This window comes from Scyliorhinus canicula, chromosome 3 (assembly GCF_902713615.1).
Source record: "Scyliorhinus canicula chromosome 3, sScyCan1.1, whole genome shotgun sequence".
In the NCBI taxonomy this organism is placed as follows: domain Eukaryota; kingdom Metazoa; phylum Chordata; class Chondrichthyes; order Carcharhiniformes; family Scyliorhinidae; genus Scyliorhinus; species Scyliorhinus canicula.
In genome coordinates, this window is record NC_052148.1 from 12,843,115 (window position 1) to 12,870,252 (window position 27,138).

Here is a 27,138-nt window from a genome sequence, read left to right on the forward strand (position 1 = left end):
TTGATCCGGAGAGGGAAGCTGCTCTCTCACTGAAGCAATCAGCCGGCCGCTGAAATTGACACTGCCCGCTGCTCTCTCCCTCCAATCCAACTTTTAAGTTTTAATGTTTCTGATTGGAGGGAGAGAGCAGCGGGCAGTGTCAATTTCAGCGGCCGGCTGATTGCTTCAGTGAGAGAGCAGCTTCCCTCTCCGGATCAAAGTGAGCCGGCCGCTGAAATTGACACTGTTTTAATTGGATCCACGATGGGGGTTTTAAATTTATTTAAAAATCTATGCTAGCGCTTCCCATTGTGAGTCTACGGGGGTCTGACCTCTCCCCCCGTCCCCCGTAGACTCTCAATGGGAAGCGCTAGCATAGATTTTTAAATAAATTTAAAACCCCCATCATGGATATCCGCGGCTCGGATACAACGCGGGTGGCTGTCTTGGACCCCAACACCCGCGTTATAAAGGGGGACTACTGTATTGTCCCTGCTTCCACCACCTCCTCCGGCAGCGAGTTCCAGGCACCCACTACCCTCTGTGTAAAACACTTGCCTTGTACATCTCCTCTAAACCTTGCCCCTCGTATCTTAAACCTATGCCCCATTAGTAATTGACCCCCCTACCCTGGGAAAAAGCCTCTGACTATCCACTCTGTCTCTGCCCCTCATAATGTTGTCGACCTCTATCAGGTCGCCCCTCAACCTCCGTCATTCCAGTGAGAACTAAGTTTATTTAACCGCTCCTCGTAGCTAATGCCCTCCATACCAGGCAACATCCTGGCAAATCTCTTCTGCACCCTCTCTAAAGCCTCCACATCCTTCTGGTAGTGTGGCGACCAGAATTGAACGCTATACTCCAAGTGTGGCCTAACTAAGGTTCTATACAGCTGCAACATGACTTCCCAATTCTTAGATATAGCACTTGGGTCGAAAGGGATCAAAGGATATGGGGGGAAGGCGGGAACAGACTATTGAGCTGGATGATCAGCCATGATCATAATGAATGGCGGAGAGGGCAACACGGTGTCGCAGTGGTTAGCACTGCAGTCTCACGGCGCCGAGGTCCCATGTTCGATCCCGGCTCTGGGTCACTGTCCGTGTGGAGTTTGCACATTCTCTCCGTGTTTGCATGGATTTCGCTCCCACAACCCAAAGATGTGCAGGCCTGGTGGATTGGCCATGCTAAATTGCCCCTTAATTGGGGAAAATGAATTGGGTACACTCGAAGGGCCGAATGGCCAGCTCCTGCTCCGAGTTTCCATGTTTCTAGTCAGCGGTAGTGATTGGCAATATGAACGAATTGACAGAATCATAGAATGTACAGCACAGAAAGAGGCCATTCATCCTTCCCTGCACGCTGGGAAGAAAGAGCTAGTCTGTCCATCCCACTCACCTGCTCCGTCTACAATGGCTTTGTGCTCCCCCTTCCCCCGCCTCCCAGCATGAAAACCAAGACTGACAGTGCAGTGCGGAAGGAGTGCAGCACTGTCGGAGGTGCTGTACCTCAGAGGAAACCGAGACGCCATGTTGGATGGATGGAAATGGCTGTCCTGGAGAATGGGTATCCGACCCCGGGGGGGGGGGGGGGGGGCACAGTGGCCTGGCCCGCGATCGGGGCCTACCAATCGGCAGGGGGGCTGTTTCCGTGGGGGCCTACTTTACTCCGCGCTGTGCCCCTGTAGGGCTCCGCCATATTGCCCAGGGGCCGGCGCAGAGAAGGGAGCCCCCACGCATGCGCAGAAATACACCGGCTGTTCCACGCGTGCGCGGAATCACGCCAGCCTTTCCGCACATGCGCAAACTCGCGCGGGCCGTTCCGCACATGCGCAAACTCGCGCGGGCCGTTCCACACATGCGCAAACTCGCGCGGGCCGTTCCACGCCGGCTGGAGCTGCGGGCACCTTCCCCGAGAAAGGAGAGAATTCCTCACTTTCGAGGGCCGTTGACGCCGGAGTGGTTGGCGCCGGATTTCACGCCGGCGTGGGGACATAGCCCCGTTATTGGAGAATCCCGCCCCACGTTTCAAGTCCGATCTGACTCTTCAGTTATGAGGAACTCATATTGGACTCAAAACTTTAACTCTGTTTCTCTCTCCACAGATGCTGCCAGACCTGCTGAGTCCCTCCAGCAACTTTGCTGCTTTTATTTCAGATTTCCAGCATCCCTGGTATTTTCCCTTTGTTTTAGTTTTCCCTGGTGTCCCGTCTCGTGTCTATTCCTCAGCCAATGTCACATAAACAGATAATCTGGGCATTACCACATTGCTACTTGTAAAAGTTTGCTACGCGTACATAGGCTGCTGCAATCTCTGCAAGCTAACAATGATAACAGGTCAAAGTACTTCCTTTGCTGGCAATCCCCGAGACACCTGCTGGTCATTAAAAGTGCAAATAAATACGCGTCTTGAGGGGGCGAATCTCCGAGCCCCGCGCCGGGCCGGTGAATCACCGCAACCGTGCCACAATGCCCCGACGCCGGTACGCCATTCTCCGAGGTGCGGAGAATCGCCGCCATTTGCGCCGGCGCGTTTGGAGCGACACCGGCCGCGGGCCACTGGAATCGGCGGGGCCACCGATTCTCCGGCCCGGATGGGCCGAGCGGCCGCGCCAACATAACAGAGTCCCACCGGCGTCAGCGGGAACTCTGTGGCCTGTGGGGAACGGAGGGGGGCTCCTTCACCATGTGGGGTCTCCGATGGGGTCTGGCCTGCGATTGGGGCCCATTGATCGGCGGGCCCGCCTCTCACCCGCCCCTCCAGGCCTAGTTTCTGGCGCGGCAGGCCCCTGAACACCGACTCCATCTTGAGTCGGGGTTGGTGCGACCCCCGCGCATGCGCAGGATGGCGCGGCGCAACTGCGCGTGCGCGGGTTGGCACGGCGCCCGCTTGGCGCTGCGAAAGGAGGCTGGAGCGGTGTGAACCACTCCAGCGCTGTGCTGGTCCCCTGCAGGAGCCAGAATCGGTCGCACCCGGGCCCGATTCGCGCCGCCGTGAAACGCGACGGCGTTCACAACAGCGCGAACACTTGGGCTCCATATTGGAGAATCGCCCCCTTAGTTTGTGTGTCTAGTTCCCTTTTGAAAGTTCCTGTTGAATCTGCTCTCATCTTGCTTTCCATCACTACATTCGCTGAGTAAAAACATAATTCTCCTCATCTCGTGTTTTTTGTGCGTTTCATTAACTGAAACAGAATGAGTCATGATATCTGGATTTGAAAGTCAACCCCAGCGATTGCAAACGGCAGCGTTTCCGTGCATTCACGGTGACCCCTGCGGCCGAGTGAGAATAATATGTCGCCCAGTGTCCGCAAACCCACCCACGGGTGGGTTGGTCAAGATGGAGGATATTTGCCCACCTCCCTCCTTCACTGGCAAGGGAGCAAGGAAGTTCCTTGAGCGTTGGCCAGCTATGAGGTAGGGATTTTTTGCAAACTGTGTGCCTTGTCTTGCTGCCAAGCTAACGACCTTTGGATGAACTTGACACAAACACCATTGGAGTCCAAGCGAGGAGGTTATATATCTGGGGTGAGTTCCAGGCAAATTCCCCTTGAGTTGTAGATGAATGGGAGTGGGAGGTGGAAAGAGAGACAGAGAGAGAAAACGAGACAGAGAGAGAGAATGAATTGAGGAAACAATGAACCAAAGTCCATGTCACTCAGAGTATCAAACACAAGGGGCTAATAAACAAAAGAGCGTAGGAACGTCGGGACTTCTGATTTCCTGGTCTTCTCTCCTGATTCACTGCCTGTCACAGGGGCTGGACACTTTCTGACAGAGCTTGGCAGGGGGGACATCACTGTGAGACTTGGCTGACTGCTTCATGTGCGTCTGAGCATGAGTGTGAGTGCATGGGGGTGAGTGGGTTTACATGCGTGTCTGCACATATGTACATGTCTGAATGTGTGTGTGACTGTGTGACTGTGTGTGTATGTGAGTGTGCCTGCTCCCCGCTGTGGGTGCAAGTATTTGTGTGCCTGTGTTAGTGTGAGTGTGGGTGCTTTTACGCAAGTGTCAGTATATTTGTGAGTATATGCATAAGTATATGTGTGCGCATAGACATGAAACCCAGTGAGAAAATGCTGGAAAACCTCAGCAGGTCTGGCAGCATCTGTTAAGGAGAGGAAAGAGCTAACGTTTCCAGTCAAGATGACCCTTTGTGCACAAACGTGTATGTGTGTGAACGAGTGTGTGAGGTTGGGCGTGTGAATATGTCTGAATATGTATTTGAGTGTGAGTGTGTGTGCATGTGTGAAAATATGCATGCGCCCAAGTTTGTGTCATTGTCCAAGTTTGCACGTGTGTGTGTGTATGACTGTGTGTGAATGTCCACATGATGTGTGTGTGACCCAGACTCTACCCAGTCCATGGTGACAGAGGAGGAAGCTTTGTCCCATAATGGTTCAAAACTAATAAGGAGGAAGTGTTGAATAAACTGTTTGACAAGACGCCAGGACCGGATGAGATTCATCCCAAAGATATTGAAGGAAGTGAGAATGGGAATTGCAGGGGCGCTGGCCATAATCTTCAAGTCTTTTCCAGACTCAGGGGAGGTGACAGAGGACTGGAGAATTGCAAATGTTACACCCTTGTTCAAAAAAGGTTGCAAGGAAAACCCCAGCAATTACGGGCCAGTCAGTTTAACCTCAGTGGTGGGCAAGCTTCCAGAAACAATTATTCAGAAAAGAATTAGTAGTCACATGGAAAAATTTGGGGCTGATTAGAAAGAGCCGGCATGGATTTCTAAAGGGGGAATTGGTGTTTAACTTACTTGCTGGAGTTTATTCAGATGGTAACATGGAGGGTGGATGAGGGTAAAGGTGTTGAAGTGGTGTACATGGACATGCAGAAGTCATTTGATGCAGTGCCGGAAACCCACGCCGTCAGCAGGTTATTACTGAGTTGATAACTCTGTTGATGAATACTTCCATCATTTTGCTGATGATCGACAGTGGATGACATCACTTCAGTAATATGAGCTGCTCCATTTCTTAAAGGTACATTGCTTAAACATCCATTTCTTAAAGGTATTCTCATATAACAAATACTACAGTGCAAAAAGAGGTCATTCAGCCCATCGAATTGGGGCTGATTTAGCTCACAAGGCTAAATCGCTGGCTTTGCAAGCAGGCCAGTAGCACGGTTCGATTCCCGTACCAGCCTCCCCGGACAGGCGCCGGAATGTGGCGACTAGGGGCTTTTCACAGTAACTTCATTGAAGCCTACTCGTGATAATAAGCGATTTTCATTTTCATTCATTTTCATCTGCACCGACTATTTGAAAGAGCACCCTACCTAGGCCTACGCCCTATGCAACCAAGTCGGAAGAGAGCTCCAAGGAAGACATGATCGCTGTGTCACAGCTGTCAGCCCCACCCTCCACCAGCAGCAGATACACACACCTCGGTGGGAAATGTTAGTGGTCAGACTTCTGGGGCACATTGTGGTGAACACCACACAGCTGCTGATGCACATCAGATGGAGGCAGGAATCTCCAGGCAAGGCAGCAGTCAGAGGGTTGGGTCCCAGCCTGATGCTGAGCCTGTGGAAGTGAGTTACCTGGAGCTGATGGAGATGATAGGGAGCAGCCGGGACATTCAGAGGGAGATGTCAGTGTCACTCCAGCAGATCCCTAGCCGATTGGAGGAGTCCCAGAGGCTGCGGATGCAGGAGATGTCGCCGGCAATGCATGGCACTGAGGCCAAAACTGCTAGGATGGTGACAACAGTGGAGAGCCTGGTGCATGGCGTTGGCACCATTAGTGGAAGTGTCCAAGGCGTCGTGCAGTCGATGACGACCATAGCTGAGGGCCACAGCAGAATGCCCGGCTCTGGGTAACCCACTTCCACACAGCCTCATGGGTCTCAGCCCTCCGACTCGCTGGGCGATGTTACCCAGTACCAGGCTGAACTTGATCAGGTGCTGCAGGACATGTCCCCTCTCAGAGGGGAATGACCGAGGCTTTGCAGAGCTTGCCCCAGTCACAGGTGGGCATTGCCGGGGCACTGCAGAGCATGGCCCAATCACTGTGGATGATCACCGAGGGCGTTGACAAGATGGTGCGGGCCATGGGGAGCCGCCTGGGCCGGCAGAGCCAGATGATGCAGGGGTAGCCGGGGCTCGAACCAGATGGCTCTCTGTCCCAAGGTGGACCCCGGGGCATTATGGGCACCGACCGGGGGGAGAGGACGCTGAGTGCCAACTCGGACTGATTCCATGGAGAGGCGACGGTGGCCACCAGCTCTCCTGAGTTCCACCCCTTTGATGAGGCTGTGACTCGAGGTCAGCACACGGGACAGGGCGGCACGCGGTGCATATACCGTCGGCAAGTGAGCCGGCCCCAGCGGATGCCTGCCAAGGGGATCACAGGCCATGGGTCGTGGTAAGCAGCTGATTGCCACCACCTCAGATTCCAGGGTCACACCTTGACGTAGCGGTAGAGCTGGGAAGGTGAAGCACATCGAAGATGTACTTAGAGTACCATGTCCCAGCACCCTGGCATTATGTGACACAGACCCTGGAAGGATGGGAGGTGGAGATGGCGGGGGGGGGGGGGGGGGGGGGTCCCTGGCCTCGTTCTCCGGCCCCCGCTGGTCCGTCGCCACCTCAATGTCCTCGTCCTCCTCCTCCTCGCAGGTGGTTTCTCGTCTCGCTACGGCGAGATCACGATTTCACCTACGGGGGCGGGCCGGTTGCATCGTAAACTGTTTGCCGCCTGGCACGGTTCTCGGTTTTGATTTGATTTGATTTGATTTATTATTGCCACGTGTATTAGTATAGAGTGAAAAGTATTGTTTCTTGCATGCTATACAGACAATGCATACCGTACATAGGGAAGGAAGGAGAGACTGCAGAATATAATGTTACAGTTATAGCAAGGTGTAGAGAAAAGATCAACTTAATACGAGGTAGGTCCATTCAAAAGTCTGCTGGCAGTAGGGAAGAAGCTGTTCTTGAGTCGGTTGGTACTTGACCTTAAACTTTGGTATCTTTTTCCTGAGGGAAGAAGGTGGAAGAGAGTATGTCCGGGGTGCGTGGAGTCCTTAATTATGCTGGCTGCCTTTCTGAGGCAGCGGGAATTATAGACAGAGTCAATGGATGGGAGGCTGGTTTGTGTGATGGACTGGGCTGCATTCACAACTTTTTGTAGTTTCCTGTGGTCTTGGGCAGAGCAGACTCCATACCAAGCTGTGATACAATCAGAAACAATGCTTTCTATGGTGTATCTGTAAATGTTGGAGAGAGTCGTAGCTGACATGCCAAATTTCCTTCGTCCTCTGAGAAAGTAGAGTCGTTGGTGAGCTTTCTTAACTATAGTGTCGGCATGGGGGGACCAGGACAGGCTGTTGGTGATCTGGACACCTAAACACCTGAAGCTCTCGCCCCTTTCTACTTCGTTCCCATTGATGTAGACAGGGGCATATTCTCCACTACACTTCCTGAAGTCGATGACAATCTCCTTCGCTTTGTTGACATTGAGGGAGAGATTATTGTCGTCGCACCAGTTCACCAGATTCTCTATCTCATTCCTGTACTCTGTCTCGTCATTGTTTGAAATCCGACCCACTACGGTGGTGTCATCAGCAAATTTGAAAATCGAGTTGGAGGGGAATTTAGCCACACGGTCATAGGTGTATAAGGAGTATAGTAGGGGGGCTGAGGACACAGCTTTGTGGGGCACCGGTTTTGAGGATGATCGTGGAGGAGGTGTTGTTGCCTATCCCTACTGATTGTGGTCTGTGGGTTAGGAAGTTCAGGATCCAGTCGCAGAGGGAGGAGCCGGGGCCAAGGCCACGGAGTTTGGAGATGAGTTTTGTAGGAATGATGGTGTTGAAGGCTGAGCTGTAGTCAATAAATAGGAGTCTGACATAGGTGTCTTTGTTATCTAGGTGTTCCAGTGTTGAGTGCAGGGCCAGGGAGATAGCACCTGCTGTGGACCTGTTGCAGCGGTAGGCGAATTGTAGTGGATCAAGGCAATCCGTTGGCAGGAGTTGATTTGTGCAATGACTAACCTTTCAAATAATTCATAATGATGGATGTCAGAGCCACTGGACAATGGGCATTAAGGCACACTGCTTGGCTTTTCTTTGGTACAGGGATGATGGTCGTCCTCTTGAAGCAGATAGGGACATCAGATTGTTGTAGAGAGGTTGAAGATGTTTGCATTTTTGGTCTCTCCCGCTATTCACCAGCCTCGTTTCACTCGAGTGATAGCGTGACGAGGCCGGAGAATCACGCCCCAAGTGTGGTTAGGAACAGGGAGAAACTCCCAGTGGCCCAAAAAGATGGGTGAATACTGGTCTGGATCTCGCCCAACCGTCCGGTGGGAAAAGACCCACCAAACACACCCAAAACAACATTGAAATTCTAAGGTTAAATCGCCACATCATTTTTGTTTGTTCCTTTCTTTCTCTGCCTCATGCTGTCTATCTCTCGCCCTCAATCCCATTTTCCTTCTCACAGTATAACAAAGAGAGTACTTCCACAGAACTGAGGACATCTTTACTCTTCCAGCTGAGGTTGTGAAAGAAAATAAGTAAATTCCTTTTTTACTTTTTGCAAGAACATAAGAACTAGGAGCAGGAGTAGGCCATCTGGCCCCTCGAGCCTGCTCCGCCATTCAATGAGATTATGGCTAATCTTTTGTGGACTCAGCTCCACTTTCCCGCCCGAACACCATAACCCTTTATTTCTTTATCCTTCAAAAAACTATCTATCTTTATCTTGAAAACATTTAATGAAGGAGCCTCAACTGCTTCACTGGGCAGGGAATTCCATAGATTCACAACCCTTTGGGTGAAGAAGTTCCTCCTAAACTCAGTCCTAAATCTACTTCCCCTTATTTTAAGGCTATGCCCCCTAGGGCAGCAGGGTAGCATGGTGGTTAGCATAAATGCTTCACAGCTCCGATTCCCAGGTTCGATTCCCGGCTGGGTCACTGCCTGTGTGGAGTCTGCACGTCCTCCCCCTGTGTGCGTGGGTTTCCTCCGGGTGCTCCGGTTTCCTCCCACAGTCCAAAGATGTGCGGGTTAGGTGGATTGGCCATGCTAAATTGCCCGTAGTGTCCTAAAAAAGTAAGGTTAATGGGGGGGTTGTTGGGTTACGGGTATAGGGTGGATACGTGGGTTTGAGTAGGGTGATCATGGCTCGGCACAACATTGAGGGCCGAAGGGCCTGTTCTGTGCTGTACTGTTCTATGTTCTATAGTTCTGCTTTCACCCGCCAGTGGAAACAACCTGCCCGCATCTATCCTATCTATTCCCTTCATAATTTTATATGTTTCTATAAGATCCCCCCTCATCCTTCTATATTCCAATGAGTACAGTCCCAGTCTACTCAACCTCTCCTCATAATCCAACCCCTCAACTCTGGGATTAACCTAGTGAATCTCCTCTGCACACCCTCCAGTGCCAGTACGTCCTTTCTCAGGAAAGGAGACCAAAACTGAACATAATACTCCAGGTGTGGCCTCACTAACACCTCATACAGTTGCAGCATAACCTCCCTAGTCTTAAACTCCATCCCTCTAGCAATGAAGGACAAAATTCCATTTGCCTTCTTAATCACCTGTTGCACCTGTAAACCAACTTTTTGCGACTCATGCACTAGCACACCCAGGTTTCTCTGCACAGCAGCATGCTTTAATATTTTATCATTTAAATAATAATCCTTTTTGCTGTTATTCCTACCAAAATGGATAACCTCACATATGTCAACATTGTATTCCATCTGTCAGACCCTAGCCCATTCACTTAACCTATCCAAATCCCTCTGCAGACTTCCAGTATCCTCTGCACTTTTTGCTTTACCACTCATCTTAGTGTCATCTGCAAACTTGGACACATTGCCCTTGGTCCCCAACTCCAAATCATCTATGTAAATTGTGAACAATTGTGGGCCCAACACGGATCCCTGAGGGACACCACCAGCTACTGATTGCCAACCAGAGAAACACCCATTAATCCCCACTCTTTGCTTTCTATTAATTAACCAATCCTCTATCCATGCTATTACTTTACCCTTATGCCATGCATCTTTATCTTATGCAGCAACTTTTTGTGTGGCACCTTGTCAAAAGCTTTCTGAAAATTCAGATATACCACATCCATTGGCTCCCCGTTATCTACCGCACTGGTAATGTCCTCAAATAATTCCACTAAATTAGTTAGGCACGACCTGCCCTTTATGAACCCATACTGCGTCGGCCCAATGGGACAGTTTCCATCCAGATGCGTTGCTATTTCCAGCATCTTCCCTACGGCCGGAGTTAAGCTAACTGGCCTATAATTACCCACTTTCTGCCTACCTCCTTTTTTAAACAATAGCGCCACGTGTGCTAATTTCCAATCCACCGGGACCACCCCAGAATCTAATGAATTTTGGTAAATTATCACTAGTAAATTTACAATTTCCCTAGCCATCTCTTTTAGTACTCTGGGATGCATTCCATTAGGGCCAGGAGACTTGTCTACCTTTCGCCCCATTAGCTTGCCCATCACTACCTCCTTAGTGATAACAATCGTCTCAAGGTCCTCAGTCATAGCCTCATTTCCATCAGTCGCTGGTATGTTATTTGTGTCTTCCACTGTGAAGACCGACCCAAAAAACCTGTCAGTTCCTCAGCCATTTCCTCATTAAATCTCCCTTCTCATCCTCATGACCCGGATGTCATCCTTAAATAACAGAGCTACACCACCTCCCTTACCATCCACTCTGTCCTTCCGAATAGTTTGATACCCTTGGATATTTAACTCCCAGTCGTGACAATCCTTTAACCATGTTTCAGTAATGGCCACTAAATCATAGTTGAAGTGTTGGCTAGTGTAGACTTGAGAGATGAACAGACACTTCCAACACTGATGAAGGTTCAACTCAATTTTATTAACTATTTCTAACTAACACACGATGGCTGTGGGTCTAAATGATGCTAACTTAAACTAGAGACCTAAGCCTTGTCCAAACCAGTTGATTCTCTCAGCACGTGTTGTGAGCCTGTGCTGGGCTGGATGAGTTCTTGTTACACTCAGAGGCAGCACCCAGAATGAGCAGGAACCGTGGTGCCCTCTGCCTTTATAGTGTGTGTATTCTAACTGGTGATTGGCTGCGGTGTTTGTACATTTTGATTGGTCCCTGTGTGTGTCCATCAGTGTGTGTCTGCACCATGAATCTTTCCTCCCCATTCTTCCTCCTTCTCTCCCTCTGATTCCCTGTGTTTTACCCTTCCTCTGTTTCCATCTCTCTGTAACCGCCTCACTAGCTTTGTTGGTCTGGTTACATAAGTCACAATCTGTAAAGGTGACTGTGCTTTGCAACAGGCTGACTGGAGCAGCAGAACGATGATTCATGGAATCAGAAGAACATTGAGGAGCAGAGAGATCTCGGAGTTCATGTCCATAGATCTCTGAAAGTTGCCACCCAAGTGGATAGAGCCGTGAAGAAAGCCTGTCGTGTGTTAGCGTTTATTAATGGGGGATTGAGTTTAAGAGCCATGAGGTTATGCTGCAACTCTACAAGACCTTGGTTAGACCACATTTGGAGTATTGTGTGCAGTTCTGGTCACCTCACTATAGGAAGGATGTGGAAGCATTGGAAAGGGTGCAAAGGAGATTTACCAGGATTCTGCCTGGATTGGAGGGTGGGTTTATGAGGAAAGGTTGAGGGAGCTAGGGCTTTTCTCATTGGACCGAAGGAGGATGAGAGGTGACTTAATTGAGGTGTATAAGATGATGAGAGGGATAGATAGAGTGGACGTTCAGCGACATTTTCCTCGGGTGGATGTAGCTGTTACAAGGGGGCATAACTATCAGGTTCATGGCGGAAGATATAGGAGGGATGTCAGAGGTAGGTTCTTTACTCAGAGAGTGGTTGGGGCGTGGAACGCACTCCCAGCTATGGTCGTGGAGTTGGACACTTTAGGAACTTTCAAGCGGTTATTGGATAGGCACATGGAGTGCATTAGAATGATTGGAAGTAGGTTGATTTGATCTTAGTTGCAGGCTAGTTCGGCACAACATTGTGGGCCGAAGGGCCTGTACTGTGCTGTACAGTTCTATGTTCTAACATTGAAGGCCGCAAATACAGAAGCTGCCGCTTGGGGAGATTTGCCAGCTTACTGGATGAAAGACCCATCCGCAGTCGGATGCAGTGCTGCAATAGCCAGTCACAGCACAATCTTTCCCAGCACTGAAGGAGATGCAGAAGGCTGTGTGAGGTTGGGGAGGATTTATAATCTGAATGATTATAAGAAATGGTTCTGTCAGAAATGGTCTTCACCCACTTCAGTCACAGCACAAGATGGAGGCCAGACATACCAAAGCTCGGAAAATGATTCCTCTTGTGAGAGGAAAACAAATGGGGAAGAAAGGCAGGTGTAAATGAAGAAAGGAAAGACGAGAAAGATGTACATTTACTCGTGCCTTCGACAACGCCGGGATTTCCCACAGCCAAAGAAATACCTTTGAACTCTTGTGATGAGGGGCACAATCTTAAAGGATCAATGATATTCACAGGATTTAACGTGGCTGAAACTTTCTCTGGCTGTGTCCGACAATTCTGGAAGAAGAAGACAGATGCCTACTTGAACGGACAGTGCAGAGTGAGCTTTACTCTGTATCTAACCCATGCTGACTGAAGCATACTTGGTTTTCACACTAGTTGATTAAAATAAAAGGCGTTATATTCCCAACCATGATCTGTCACCTTGATAAGCACAAAATTCACACCAAGCACAAAACAAATTGAATCACCGAGCTGGAGGGGATGAGATGGGTGGAAGGGAATGATTAATTGCTGATTTTTTTCACGCTCTCTGGGGTAAATGCGCCATAAGCATATTCCCAGTGTGGACCTTTTTCAGAGTTGGGAGGGCTATAGTGTCGTGCTGTATCTGATCTCCACACCAGCGCACTCTTTTGCCCCTTTATCTCTCCATGGTCGTGCTGCCTCTCCTTCGGCGAACTTCGGATGACCCTGCTTTGAGTTTCTGAACTCGGGCGAAACGATCTTGGTGGATCTCAGCTTCCATCCCAATTACTCAGAGATTTGAGTCACACACCTGCCGCGTTCCAGCGCGAGCAGCCATTTCAGCAGTCTCACGTCACTTCAGTATTATACTGCTGGGGTGTAACTGTGCATGCCAAAACAAAGCATGCACATTCAAGAGAAGTGGTGAGTCTCGAGAGGTTGCACAAAGGTGGCTCTGTGCAAGCAGCTCTGCTTATTTCAAAAGAGGCAAATTAATCACGTGTTGAATCTCAGTAAAACCAAGTGCCGAACCCCACTTGGTCCAGTTATGGTGATATTGGACGGCCTCTTGACTTCAAAGGTTCAATGGTAATTTAACAGCAATAAAGCTTAAAGATATCTGCTGAAACGTCACTGACGATGCATCTCGAGACACTTTGCTGTGTTAATACTATTATTGCAGGTTGTTGTTGAGCAGTACCTCAGTTATTCATATCACAGAATTTACATTGCAGAAGGAGGCCATTCAGCCCATCGAGTCTGCACCGGCTCTTGGAAAGAGCACCCTACCCAAGGTCAACAACTCCACCCTATCTCCATAACCCAGTAACCCCACCCAACACTAAGGGAATTTTGGACACTAAGGGCAATTTATCATGGCCAATCCATCTAACCTGCACATCTTTGGACTGTGGGAGGAAACCAGAGCACCCGGAGGAAACCCACGCACACACGGGGAGGATGTGCAGATTCCGCACAGTCAGTGACCCAAGCCAGAATCGAACCTGGGACCCTGGAGCTGTGAAGCGATTGTGATATCCACAATGCTACCATGCTTCACAGATACATAGAAGATAGGAGCAGGAGGAGGCCTTTTGGCCCTTTGAGTCTGCTCCGCCAATCATCATGATCATGGCTGATCATCTAACTCAATAGCCTAATCCTGCTTTCTCCCCATAGCCTTTGATCCCATTCTCCCCAAGTACTATATCCAGCCGCCTCTTGAATATATTCAATAGAACACTACACTACAGCGCAGTGCGGGCCCTTCGGCCCTCGATGTTGCGCCGATGTTATATAATGTTATAGAATCAACTACTTCCTGTGGTAATGAATTCCACAGGCTCACCACTCTTTGGGTGAAGAAATGTCTCCTTATCTCTGTCCGAAATGGTTTACCCTGAATCCTCAGACTGTGACCCCTGGTTCTGGACACACCCACCATCGGTAACACCTTCCCTGCATCTACCCTGTCTAGTCCTGTTAGAATTATTATTAATCAAATATTTGGAAACAGCTCCTTGAAGTCCATTCCCTTCCAGGATATTGTCAAGAAGTTCCACGTGGAAGCCTGTAACCCGCCTGAATTACATCACTTGAGTGATCCATTTCCGCACGACCTTCCCCAAATGTTTGTGGATGTTGCTGCCCATCCCCAGTTGCTCTGAGAAGGTGGTGGTGAGACGCCTTCTTGACCTTCATCAATCGGTAGACTGTCAAGGAGGCTTAAAGTTTCTTGAAGACCTGTCATCAGTGATGTCACAGCGGTTAGTGTTGCTCATTGCATTGGGAACAGTCTACAAACTTTCCAAAGCTGCAAAGCTGCAAGACTGGATGACACTGCTGTCGTAGAGTCATTTTTACAACACGGAAAGAGGACCTTCAGCCCATCGTCTCTGTACTGGCCATCAAGCACTTCTCTATTCTAATCCCATTTTCCAGCCCTTGGTCCATAGCCTTGTATGCTGCAACGTTTCACGTGCTCATCTAAATATTTCTGAAATGTTATGAGGGTTCCCACCTCTACCATACTTTCAAGCATTGAGTTCCAGATTCCCAACACCCTCTGGCTGAGATGTTTTTGCCTCACATCTCCTCTAAACCTCCATTATCATAACCTAGCAAAGCTGGAAAAGGGGAAGGAGCTACAGGCGAGCTTTGACCAGCTATCTACCAGGAAGGCGGTGCTCCAACTGAGGCGAGCAAGTGGTGCAGTTTACGAACAGGGAGATAAGTTAGCAGGTCAGCTCCGGACGGAAGCAGCAGCAAGGGAAATTCTTCAGGCGAGGGATAGGGCAGGGAAGTTGGTGGTGGCGCCGGAGCTGATTAACAAGGTTTTTGAGGAATTTTATGAGAGGAAGTACAGGTCAGAGCCACCCGGGGAAGATCGTGAGATGCAGGAATTTCTAGATGGGTTGGAGTACCCGAGGTTAGGGGAGGGGGAACAGGGCAACATTAGAAGGAGCGATAAGGGAGCAAGAGATAAAGGATGCGATTGAGAGGATGCAGTCGGAGAAGGTGGCAGGGCCGGATGGGTTTCCGGTGGAATATTATTAAAAAATTCAAGGATAAGCTGGCACCCCTGATGGTGGAGATGTTTGAAGAGGCGATAGAGAAGGGGGTGTTGCCACAAACCTTGGGGCAGGCATCGATCTCCCTGTTGCTAAAAAAAGATAAGGATCCGACGGAGTGTGGGACGTATAGGCCCATATCACTTCTGAATGTGGACGCAAAAGTATTCGCGAAGGTACTGGCGGGTAGGCTGGAGGATTGCCTCCCGAAGGTGATAGGTGAAGATCAGACAGGGTTCGTGAGAGGGAGGCAACCCTTTTCAAACATTGGAAGGATATTGAACGTCATTATGGCAACAGCAGAGGGGAAGGAAACAAAGGCGGTTGTGGCATTGGACGCTGAGAAGGCGTTCGACCGGGTGGAATGGGGGTACTTGATGGCAGTTCTGGAGGGGTTTGGGATTAGACCAAGATTTGTGAACTGGGTAAAGCTACTGTATAAGGAGCCGAGGGCGAGTGTCCGCACAAACAACATCAGCTCGAGATACTTTTCTCTCCACCGTGGGACTAGGCAGGGATGTCCTATGTCCCCCCTGCTGTTTGTACTCGCGATTGAGCCGTTGGCCATCGCATTAAGAAGTTCGGGGGTATGGAAAGGAATAGTGCGGGGGGGGGGGGGGGGGGGATAGAGCATAGGGTGTCCTTATATGCCGGTGACTTGCTGTTATACGTGTCGGAACCGAGTGTGTCCATAGGGGGAATATTGGAGCTGCTTCGAGAGTTTGGGTCTTTCTCGGGGTACAAGCTGAATCTAGCCAAGAGTGAGTATTTTGTGGTATCTTGGCCGGGGGTGGGGGCAGGGGTGGGGGGGCTGCCATTCCGTAGGGCAGGGACTCACTTTAAGTACTTGGGGGTGCAGGTTGCCTGGGAGTGGGGGAGCCTTCGCAGGTACAACATTTCTAGTTTGGTGGAGAGAGTGAAAGCTGATCGGGCAAGGTGGGATGGTCTCCCTCTATCACTGGCAGGTCGGGTACAGGCGGTTAAAATGAACGTGTTGCCACGATTTCTGTTTATTTTTCAATGCCTGCCGATTTTGCTGCCAAAGGCTTTTTTCAGAGAGATTGAGGGAAGGATTACGTCGTTCATATGGGGAGGGAAGTTGGCCAGAGTGAGAAAGGTGCTGCTACAGAGGGGAAGGCAGGCAGGGGGTTTGGGTCTTCCGAACCTGATGTATTACTCCTGGGCGGCGAATGTGGAGAAGGTGCGGAGCTGGGTCAGAGGGGGTTGATTCCCAGTGGGTCAGAATGGAGGAGAGTTTGTGCAGGGGGTTAGCAACGGCCCCGCTCCGGATAGCCCTGGGAAAGTACACAGGGAGTACGGTAATAATAGCTTCGTTGAAAATTTGGAGGCAGTTCCGCCAACACTTCGGGTTGGAAGCAGGGTCAAGGGAAATGCCGATTCGGAGGAACCACAGATTTGAGCCAGAGAGGTGGGATGGAAATTTTCGGAAATGGGAGAAGGGGATTAAGACACTAAAAGATTTGTTTCTTAGGCATTGCTTTGCAGGATTGAAGGAGCTGGAAGCGAAGTATGGGCTGGAGCGGGGGAAGTGTTTTGTTACATGCAGGTTCGAGATTTTGCCAGGAAGGGGATACAGAGCTTCCCGGAGGAGTGGCCTCCACATTGCTGGAGGAGGCGCTGACGACAGGGGGACTGGAGAAGGGGGTAGTGTCAGTGGGCGACGGAGCTATTTTGGAATAGGAGAAAGCACCACTGGAAGGGGTCAAAGCAAAGTGGGAGGAAGAGGATATGGAGGAGGGGTTCTGGTGAGGTGCTCCGGAGAGTGACTGCCTACCCCTCGTGCGTGAGGCTGGGGCTGATACAGCTGAAGGTGGTACACAGAGCACACCTCACAAGGGCGAAGATCAGCCGATTCTATGAAGGAGTAGAAGATACGTTGCGGAGGCGGGGGGGGGGGGGGGGGGGGGGGGGGCTGCTAACCACGTTCATATGTTTTGGTCCTGTCCCAAGCTAGAGGATTACTGGAAGGAGGTTTTTAGGATAATTTCTAAAGTGAAACTGGACCTGGGCCCCCGGGAGGCCATAGTCGGGCTGTCAGACCAGCCAGTGTTGGAAACGGGTGCGGAGGCAGATATCGTAGCCTTCGCCTTGTTGATCGCCCGAAGGCGGATCCTGTTGGGATGAAGAGCAGCCTCTCCACCCTGTGTCCTGGCGTGGCGGGGGGACCTGCTGGAATACTTGACCCTTAAGAAGGTTAAGTTCGAACTGAGGGGAAGGACGGAGTGGTTCTACAATTCATGGGCATTATTCTTTATGCACTTTCAAGAACTGGATAACATCGAACATTAGTTGGGGGGGTGGGTGGGAGGGCTGGGGGGGAGGGGGGTAATGGGAGTTCATGGGGCTATGGGGAATTCCTGATTCCTTTTTGTCAGTTGTTTATGTGAACATGTGGGTGAATATTTTGGGTTTGGTGTGAGGATGGGATCGTTGTTATTGATATGGGGTGTGGTAGTATGACTAGGGGTATTACGGTACCTTGGAAGTGAGCTGCTATTGGTGCAGAGGACTCACTGCCCATTGGCCTGGGTAAGTCATGTGCCTCTCAGCCGATTGGCTGAGAGTTAGGTAGCTCCGGGATACAAGGCGGGATATAAGAACCTGTGCTTCCCGGCAGTCGGCCTTTCTTCTGTACGTCTGCTGCCGGGCACACATCTTGTGCATTAAAGCCTTTTGTTTGTGCATCATGGGGTTCACATATTTGTTACTGATTATTATTTATTGTTGGTGGGTGTACATTTGGGAGAAAATATGAAAAAGGAGGAGAATAAAGAAATATTCTTTAAACCTATCCCCACCATTATTCTCCATTAAAGGGGAAAAATTACTTCCCATCCAGCCAATCTATGACCCTCATAGTTTTTTACACCTTAGTCCGGTCCCCCCTTCACCCTTCACTCCTCCAAGAAAAAACAACCCCAGGCTATCCAGTCTCTCTTCACAGCAGAAACTCTCCAGCCCAGGCAACAACCAGGAGAATCACCTCTGCACTCTCGCCAGTGCAGTAATAATAATAATCTTTATTGTCACAAGTAGGCTAACATTAACACTACAATGAAGTTACTGTGAAAAGCCCATAGCCACCACATTCCGGCACCTGTTCAGGTACTTAGAGGGAGAAATCAGAATGTCCAATCCAGCTAACACGCACATCTTTGGACTGTGGGAGGAAACTGGAGCACCCGGAGGAAACCCACGCAGACATGGGGAGAACGTGCAGACTCCGCACAGACAGTGACCCAAGCCGGGATTCGAACCTGGGACCCTGGAGCTGTGAAGCAACAGGGCTAACCACTGTGCTACCACACCGCCCACAATCACATCCTTCCTGTAGTGTGGTGACCAGAACTGCAATACTCTAGCTGTGGCCTAACCAGCGTTTCACACAGCTCCATTATAGCCTCCCTGCACTTATATTTTGTGCCTCGATTAATAAGGGCAAGTATCCCATGTGTCTTCTTAACCACTTTATCTACTTGTCCTGCTGTCTTCAGGGTCCTTTGGACTTGAACCCAAGGTCCCTCTGATCCTCTGTGCTTCCTGAACTCCTACCATTCATTGTGTATTCCCTGCTTTGTTAGTCCATCCGAAATGTATCCTCTCACACATTTCAGTGTTAAATTCCAGAACTGATTGGACTACAGGATATGGTTGAGTTTGCGGATTGTGCTCGTGGTTCATAAATTATGCTGAACGTGGAGAAATGCAGTGTTAGGGGAAGGACAAAGGTCCATCATACACATCACAGAACGGTTGCCGTGCCAAGCAAGGCCATTCGGCCCATTGTGTTCTGCACCCAGCGTTTCACCGAGCACCCAGGATAAGGGTTCGGAGTCTCAGGATATGGAGCAGGCCGTAGAGTAGGACAGAGATGAGGAAAATCTTCTTCGCTCAGAGGCTGGAGAATTCTCTACCACGGAAGGTCGAAATAGACAGTTTTCTCGAGTATAAAGGTATCAAATGGGGAGCGCAGTGGGGTGTGGCGATGAGATAGGGGATCGGCCATGGTCAGAATGAATGGAGGAGCAGGCTCGAAGGGCCGAACGGCCTTCTCCTGCTCCTATTGTCAATGTTTCTATGCCAGAGAGTGGCAGAGAAGGGACTGGTTGCAGAGGAGGGCTGTGGCCATGGAGGGATTTGAAAATCAGGATGATTTTACATCAAAGATAAACGTGGTATGGATTATTGCACTGCATCAAAGATCGGATATAGATTGGAGATTAATGAAAAACTCTCCCTGGTCCGTAGCTGTACACCTTTAGCTGCAGGACAGTAATAAAGAGGATAAAAAAGAACAAGTTTACACAGTCTTTCTCTCTCTTTAAATCCCTCTCCTCCGTGAGGTTATTCCTTAAAACCTACCACTTTGATAGATAAACCCACAACATCTGACTCAGACGCAAGGGTGAAAACCACTGAAACCAGCCTGACACTTTTTTAGTTATTTATACAGGATGATGTTGATTTTGATTTGATTTGATTTATTTATTGTCACATGTACTGAAGTACAGTGAAAAGTATTTTTCTGCGGCCAAGGGAACGTACACAGTACATAGAAGACAAAAGATTAATCAACAGAGTGCATTGACAAATGATACATCGACAAAGAGTGATTGGTTACAGTGCGGAACAAGGCGCCAAACAAAGCAAATACATGAGCAAGAGCAGCATCGGGCATTATGAATGATGTCTTACAGGGAACAGATCAGTCCAAAGAGGAGGTGTTGGGGAGTCTTGTAGCTGTGGGGAAGAAGCTGTTCCGATGTCTGGATGTGAGAGTCTTCAGACTTCTATACCTTCTGCCTGATGGAAGGGTCTGGAAGAAGGCAATGCCTGGGAGGGAGGGGTCTCTGATAATGCTGTCTGCCTTCCTGAGGCAGCGGGAGGTGTATACAGAATCAATGTGGGGGTGGCAAGCTTGTGTGATGTGTTGGGCTGAGTTCACCACACTCTGCAGTTTCTTGCGATCTTGGACCAAGCAGGCTGTGAGCATTGCTGGCTGGGCCAGCGGTTAATGCTGTCCCTAACTGCCCTCCATTTAGAGGTCAATCACATTGCCTGGACCAAAGCGACTAAACCAGAAGTAAAGGGTGAATGCCTGGATTTGGGCCCACACTTACCATTTGTTAAAACGCTGAGGTTTAGAAAGGGGAACCGAGGCTAACTGAACTTTTCACTCGAGTTAGTTCTCACTTCCACCACTGCGCCTGCCCCCAAATCAAAGCTGTGGCCAACCAGCTGGGGTGACGAGAGCCTTCTCTTGCCGAGATTACCAACTCCTGGAGAAGTTGAGACCTCGGCAGAGATTTCTCTCGCGAGGAATGGTATTGACTTATTCAAAAACGTATTTTTGATATTTTGAGGCAGGGTACTGGTGCAATCCATGACCTGTATCAGCCCGAGGCCACAGTCGGAGCAGCCATGATCTTACCGAATAGCGGAGCAGGCTCAGGGGCTGAATGGCCCAGTACTGCTCCTAATTCTGGGCTGCCATCCAATGGCCATGCTGCACCCAGACAGCAGCTCGCCGTGACCGATAACAGCCGGGAGACTCCGCTCCCGGAATCTACCCGGCTCGCAACGCCCATGGTGGAGCGAACGGTTAGTCCCACTCTAACGTGCAGATTCCCGATGTACCTGAGGCTTTGGGATACATCCCCTTTGCCTCGGACCTTGGGCGAGCGTCATTCAGCACTGACCCCCACAAACGAGGACCGGACGGAACGGCACTCGTGGAGGACTCCCAGGAGATCAGAGGCCCCAGCTGCATGCCCTATGGGATTCTCCGTTCTCCCCAATGGGGTTTCCCGTTGTGGCAACCCCAGCACGTCTGGAACCCGCGGGCGTGGGTGCGTTGCTGGCGAAGCCAAGAATCCCACCGATGGAGAATCCCGGGGCAGCACGGTAGCACAGTGGTTATCACTGTGGTTTCACAGCGCAAGGGTCCCAGGTTCGATTCCCGGTTTGGGTCACTATCTGTGCGGAGTCTGCATGTTCTCCCCGTGTCTGCGTGGGTTTCCTCCGGGTGCTCCGGTTTCCTCCCACAGTCCAACGATGTGCAGGTTAGGTGGAATAGCCATGCTAAATTGTCCCTTACTGTCCAGAGATGTGCAGGTTGGATAGGGTTACGGGGATAGGGCTGGGGAGTGGGCCGAGGTAGGGTGTTCTTTCAGACGGTTGGTGCAGACCCAATGGGCCAAGTGGCCTCCTTCTGCACTGTCGGAATTATGTGGTTCTACCTTCCGATGCCAGTAGTTTCCATCATCCTTTCACAGCCTGATTTCCCCATTTTCTGACCCTTATTATTTCCTATTTTCGCCAATCGGAACATAGAAACTAAGAGCAGGGGTCGGCCATTCTGCCCTTCGAGCCTGCTCCGGACCGTTCAATGCGATCTTGGCATGGATTCACGGTGGCACGCCATTCGCTGGCGGCAGGATTCTCTCTCCCTGCCGCTTGTCAATGGGGTTTTCCACTGAAGTCGCCCCACAACTCTGGGAAATCCGCGGGGGGGGGGGGGTTGTGTCGGGGGGGTGAGCTGCCCACGGGAACAGTGAACCCCCACAGCTGAAGGATTCTGGTCCATGACTGATTCTCAGCACCATACTCCCGCAGACTCCCCATGCCCCTTGACGCCTTTCGAGTCCAGGAATCTGATTGGTCTTCCTCCAGAATGATGTACGTCAGCCTTTAGAGCAGGGCGTGAGCCCGTGACTCTCACACCCAGAAGCAAGGGGGGCTACCCGCTGCATTGACAGGGCTTGTAACCTTATGATGGAGTCATTAGGAAGATATGTGAGGAAACAAAACAATATCTGCACATACACACCTTGCCACAGATCAACTGAAGGTCACTCACACGCCAGCTCAAGGGGATTTCTTTGTGACTATATCTTTTCAATCAACACATTCAATCTGATGCTGTCTTTCAACCTGTGAGAACCTTATCAAGGCAAAAAGATCTAATCTTTGTTTATCTTTCATCTCTGCCAGGAAATAAAACACGAGTTCAGCTCCGGCTGCAGTGCTGCTTAATTCCGGGCACTGCACTTTCGGAAGGATACGAAGGTGTAGAGGAGATTCACGAGATTGGTGACAGGGGTTAGAGATCGCAGATACACGGATTGACTGGACAAGGTCCTCCTTTGAGTAGTGAAGCCAAGAGGAGGCTTGAGAGAAATCAGAAAGTGTTTCGATCCAGTAAATAAAGGGAGAGTGTTTCCGATGGCCAAGAGATCGCTAAACGGGTTGAAGATAATTGAGGGAAGAAGCAGAGACAGCACAAGGAAACACTTTTCAACTTCACTAGTGGTTGCCATTTTGAATGTGCTGCTTGACAGGGGGTAGGTTTTGCATCATTAATGGCCGTTAAAAGGGTATTGGATAAATACTTAAGAGGAATAAAAATGCAGGGCTATGGGGAAAGGGCAGGGCGCGGACTAATTCGATAGCTCTTCAGAAGAGCTGACACAGATGGAATAGAATCATAGAATAGGATCCTTACATGGCGGGAGGAGGCCATTCAGCCAATACGGTCTCCACTGACCCTCCGAAACAGCACTCCACCCAAGCTCACTCTCCCGCGCTATCCCAATAACTCCTTAACCTAATTTACACGTCTTTTTTTTGGACACTAAGGGGCAATTGATCATGGACAATCCACCTAACCTTTACATCTTTGGACTGTGGGAGGAAACCGGAGCACACGGAGGAAACCCACGCAGACACAGGGAGAAAGTGCAGACTCCACACATGCAGTGACCCAAGGCCGGAATCGAACCCGGGTCCCTGCCACCGTGAGGCAGCAGTGCCAACCACTGTGCCACCATGGATGGGCTGAATGGCTTCTTTCTGTGCAATAACGGTTTACGATCCCATGATTCATTCAGCCTTAACTCCATTTTTCTTTCCCGTGAGGTGTGTGTCTTCCAGCGACGCTGAGACCAATACTTGTGTTCCAGGAGCTGCTTGAAGTCTACAAGTTCCAATATGGGGACCAACTCTCCTCCAATACTGGTGAGAAATGGGAGAGGAGGGTGAAAGCTGAGATTGGAAGCTGTGTCTTGGGTGTGTGTGAGAGGAAGAGGGGCAGAAGTGAGGGTTGGATCGTGTCCTCACGGGTCTGCTGCCCTTAGACCATAAAGCACAGGAGCAGAATTAGGCCACTCGGCCCATCGTGTCTGCTCCGCCATTCAATCATGGCTGATATTTTTCTCATCCCCATTCTCCTGCCTTCTCCCCACAACTCCCCTTATTAATCAAGAACCTATCTATCTCTGTCTTAAAGACACTCAGTGATTTGTCCTCCAGAGCCTTCTGCGGCAAAGAGTTCCACAGATTCACCACCCTCTGGCTGAAGCAAGTCCTCTTTATTTCTGTTTTAAAGGATCGTCCATTTAGTCTGAGATGGTGTCCTAATCTGTTTCTAGTTTTTCCTACAAGTGGAAACATCCTCTCCACGTCCACTCTATCCAGGCCTCGCAGTATCCTGTAAGTTTCAATAAGATCCCCTCTCATCCTTCTAAACTCCAACGAGTACAGACCCAGAGTCCTCAATCGTTCCTCATATGACAAGCTCTTCATTCCAAGGTTCATTCTTGTGAACCTCCTCTGGACCCTTTCCAAGGCCAGCATATCCTTCCTTAGATACAGGGCCCAAAACTGCTCACAATACTCCAAATGGGGTCTGACCAGAACCTTATACAGCCTCAGAAGTACATCCCTGGTCTTGTATTCCAGCCCCTTCGACATGAATGCTAACATTGCATTTGCCTTCCTAACTGCCTACTGAACCTGCATGTTAACCTGAAGAGAATCGTGAACAAGGACTCCCAAGTGCCTTTGAGCTTCTGATTTCCTCAGCATCTTCCTATTTAGATATCCATCTAGATGGTAGAACTGGTGTTTTTGGAAGGAGCTGTCAAAGGAGACTAGGCGAGTTGCTGTAGTGAATCTTGTAGACTGCACACGCTGTGGTGGAGGGAAAGACAGTTTAGGGCGGTGAATGGGATGCCAATCAGGAAGGCAGCTCTGCACTCATCCAGGCAAGTGGAGAGTATTCATCATACTTGTGCTTTGCAGATGAAAGACACAATATAAGTACAAGTGTTGTTTGTTGGACAGGCTTTCAGGAGTCAGGAGGTGAGTAACTCACGCTAGAATTCCCGGCCTCTGCCCTGCGCTTGTAACCATGGCATTTATGTGAGTGGTTGAGTTGAGTTTCTGGTCAACGGCTCTTAATGAAATATTCCCTTTTGCTGGAACGTCATCAACAAACACAAAAATTCAACAAAAAAGTATTCAAAATGAGTTGGACTGATAAACTAGGCTATCCCACGCATCCAGGCGTCAGGCCGTGAACCCAATGTCAACAGGCCCACCTCCCAGAATACAGCTGGCAGCCAGGTGCCAGAACAGGCTGCCCAAACCATCAAAGGGCAATTGAACTTGTTAACAAGTCAGGCGGGAGAGAGTGGGCATTTCAGTTTTCCGCCATCTGAGCTTTACAAATAGGAAGGGTGGGGACATACCTCCTTGGGGAAGGGTCCTGTAAACATCATGGGTACCTGTCCAAGATGATACCCACCCTTTCGGACCCTATCTTGCCCCTCTTCCCCAGTGCCCAATCCCTCTCTGCCCAAAAGCCCTGGGCTTATCTGAGGTCCTTTGCTTTCAACATCGTGGCACCGCTTTCTGTCCGCGCAGTGCCTGCTAATAAGTTTTGGTGTTGCCCGGGCTGACAGCTCACAAAGGCTCTGACTCTTACCAACTTTTACAGATGCACCATAGAAAGCATCCTATCGGGCTGCATCACAGCCTGGTATGGCAACTGCTCAGCCCAGGACCGCAAGAAACTTCAGAGAGTCGTGAACACAGCCCAGTCCATCACACAAACCTGCTTCCCATCCATTGACTCCATCTACACTTCCTGCTGCCTGGGGAAAGCGGGCAGCATGATCAAGGATCCCTCCCACCCGGCTTACTCACTTTTCCAACTTCTTCCATCGGGCAGGAGATACAGGAGTCTGAGAACACGCACGAGCAGACTCAAAAACAGCTTCTTCCCCACTGTCACCAGACTCCTAATCAACCCTCTTATGGGCTGACCTTATTAACACTGCACCCTGCATGCTTCACCTGATGCCGGTGTTTATGTAGTTACATTGTGTACCTTGTGTTGCCCTATTATGTATTTTCTTTTATTTCATTTTCTTCCCACGTACTTAATGATCTGTTGAGCTGCTCGCAGAAAAATACTTCTCATTGCACCTCGGTACACGCGACAATAAACAAAATCCAAATCCAAACCCAGCCCACTCTTTTTCACAAAGTGGGGGGGTCTTTGTTGTTCTGTACGTTTCTTTGTGAGCTGGGGGTCGGTTGAGGGACAATGCATCAGGAGAAGGCCATTCAACCCACCAAGCATTTGAATCCATTCATTTTTTTTTTATAAATGTTTTTATTCAGTTTTCGTATTTTATATTGAACAAATTACAAATTGTTAGGAGAGAGAAAAAAAAAACAAACAAAAACAAACACGCAAAAATTAACACACATATTTACAGGTAAGCATCTTCGTAGTAGTAACTGCGCCCCCCCCCCCCCCCCCCCCCCCCCTCCCCCCCTCAACATGTTTATTTAGCTTGGTTTTGGGCCTTAGCTAGCCATCGAACCCCCGTAACGAACCTGTAGCCCCCCCCCCCCCTCCCGCTACCTTCCCCCGACTATTCTTCCTCTTGTACATTGGCCACAAATAGGTCCCGGAACAGTCGCATGAATGGCTCCCACGTTCTGTGGAAGCCGTCGTCCGACCCTCGGATGGCAAATTTGATTTTCTCCATTTGGAGAGATTCCGAGAGGTCGGACAGCCAGTCCGCAGCTCTGGGCGGTGCTGCTGACCGCCAGCCAAACAGGATTCTACGGCGGGCGATCAGGGAGGCAAAGGCAAGGGCATCCGCCCTCCTCCCCAGGAATAGATCTGGCTGTTCTGAAACCCCGAAGACCGCCACTATCGGGCATGGCTCCACCCTCACTCCCACCACTTTGGACATTACCTCGAAGAAGGCTGTCCAGTACTCCACGAGTCTGGGGCAGGACCAGAACATGTGGGCGTGGTTGGCCGGGCCTCTTTGGCACCGTTCACATCTGTCTTCCACCTCCGGGAAGAACCTACTCATATGGGTTCTTGTTAAGTGGGCTCTATGTACCACTTTTAGTTGCGTCAGGCTGAGCCTTGCGCACGTGGAGGTGGAGTTGACCCTATGCAGTGCTTCGCTCCAGAGTCCCCACCCGATCTCCATCCCCAGGTCGTCCTCCCATTTCCTCCTTGTTGCGTCCAGTACGGTGTCGTCCCTATCTACCAGTCGGTCATACATGTCACTACAGTTCCCTTTCTCTAGGATACTTGCGTCCAGTAGGTCTTCCAGTAGTGTCTGTCGTGGCGGTTGTGGGTACGTCCTTGTCTCCTTTCGTAGGAAGTTTTTGAGCTGCAGGTACCGTAGCTCGTTCCCCCCAGCTAGCTGAAATTTCTCTGTCAGTTCGTCCAGTGTTGCGATCCTGTCGTCCGTGTATAGGTCCCTGACTGTCAGTGTCCCCCCGTCCTGCCTCCACCTTTTGAAGGTGGCGTCGGTCAGTGCTGGTTTGAACCTATGGTTGTTGCAGATGGGAGCCCTGTTCGACATTTTGGTCAGGCCAAGTTGCTGCCGCAGTTGGTTCCAGGATTGGAGGGTGGCTGTCACCACTGGGCTGCTGGAGTGTTTTTTGGGTGGGGATGGGAGTGCTGCCGTGGCGAGGGCCCGGAGGGAGGTTCCCATGCAGGAGGCCTC